Here is an 843-nt window from a genome sequence, read left to right on the forward strand (position 1 = left end):
CTTCTCCACTGCTGGTGGGAGTGTAGACTGGTGCAACCGTTATGGAAATCAGTATGGAGACTCCTTAGAAAAGTTGGGCTGGAAATCCCCTTTAAGCCAGCTATTCCTCTACTGGGAATTTTCCCAGAGGATCTGAAAAATCATATCATAGGGATATATCTGTGCCTATGTTTATAGTAGCACAATTTGTGATAGGCAAATCTTGGAAACAACCAAGATGCCAATCACCTGAGGAATGGTTGAGAAAGATGTGGTGTTTTTACACAATGGACTATTATTAGGCTATTAAGAATGATAAACTCGAAGCCTGTATATTAAAGTGGATGCCCCTTGAACATATACTCATAATTGAAATAAACCAGACACACATGTGTAAATATCGGATAGTCTCCCTAGTATAAGAACTCAAAAGAAGAAATAGAAATAGAAAGGTATAATGCAAGTAAAAGGAAAACAGGATCTTGCAGACTAACTAAACAAGAGAAAGAAAGGAGAAGAGTTAGGAAACATGACAATGTCAAGCCATACAGTTATATGTATAAGATGGGCAAGGCAATGATCCTGAGAATCTTCAGAAGGTTTTTTAATCTAGCAGTTATTGGGAAAGATTCTCACGCTGACTAACTATATATACTGATACCTGTGAACTAAGCCACCACCCTGAAGATGGTAATTTTTAATAGTACTTTTATTCTTTGAGTGCCTGTCTTTCTGGTCTTCTGAATATGGGCTGCTTGTCATTACACGCCAGCTGCTGCTATGATGTCCTGGGGGTAGGTGGTTGTTCAAGAAGAAGGGGGTGGTGAATGAAAGCAAGAGACAGGAAAAGGAATATTGTGGGAC

The sequence above is a fragment of the Octodon degus genome, unplaced genomic scaffold (genome assembly GCF_000260255.1).
Source record: "Octodon degus isolate 3935 unplaced genomic scaffold, OctDeg1.0 scaffold00284, whole genome shotgun sequence".
Classification (NCBI taxonomy): Eukaryota; Metazoa; Chordata; class Mammalia; order Rodentia; family Octodontidae; genus Octodon; species Octodon degus.